Here is an 838-nt window from a genome sequence, read left to right on the forward strand (position 1 = left end):
TTGGTCCTTTGTGTGATTTCTTCCTGTCCCTTGGATTACCTTATATCCTGACACCAAGTTACCCTTTCTGTATAAAATGAAATGGTATTTTTTAAGCAGATAATCATATTTAGATTTCACAACTGGTATATTTCTCATTACAAAATGGTTTTCCCCTCTTAGAGATCAGAGACTAAATTTTTCACAGATTGGAAAAAGAAGGTGGGAAATGTTGGTTTGCTAAATAAACCAAATGGAAAAAAAATTATGGAAACAGGGATATTTTGCCTCATTTTAGTGGAAGTGGCTGTCAATAGCTGTATAATAAGTTATCAAAATAAGGAACGCTGTAGCAAATTTTTCTTTCAGCAAAATAATTTGTTGTCAGCTTCCTTTATGTAAAACAAAAATCAGGTTTTTTTCCTGTTTGCAAAACTAAAATATGCTCATTTGAATTTAGATATTACCAAAGTTTAGAATGTTAAAAGACCCGTAGAGTTCCTAGCAGGGATGGGGAACTTCTGGCCCACGGGCCGGATAATCATGTAGGCTGCACCTGCAAGCAGCTGCAGGCAGGACTCGTAACTCAGTAAATCTACAGTAGGCTCATTTTTAAGTTGATAATTTCATATGGTCTGCAGATGATGTTACAAATACCCAAATGGCCCTTGGCAGAGAAAGGGTTGCCTACCCTGGTTTAGAATGTGGTGTGCATCCCTGCCAATTTTTCCCTCTCTGCATATATTACTTTGTTTTTAAAACATCTGTGAACAGACAGCAAGATGAAGCGAGGCAGCTGGTGGGGAACTGCTGAGCATGGTAGATCCTTTGGGAAGATGAAGGTAGAGGCCCTGAGAAG

This window comes from Lepus europaeus, chromosome 9 (genome assembly GCF_033115175.1).
Source record: "Lepus europaeus isolate LE1 chromosome 9, mLepTim1.pri, whole genome shotgun sequence".
In the NCBI taxonomy this organism is placed as follows: domain Eukaryota; kingdom Metazoa; phylum Chordata; class Mammalia; order Lagomorpha; family Leporidae; genus Lepus; species Lepus europaeus.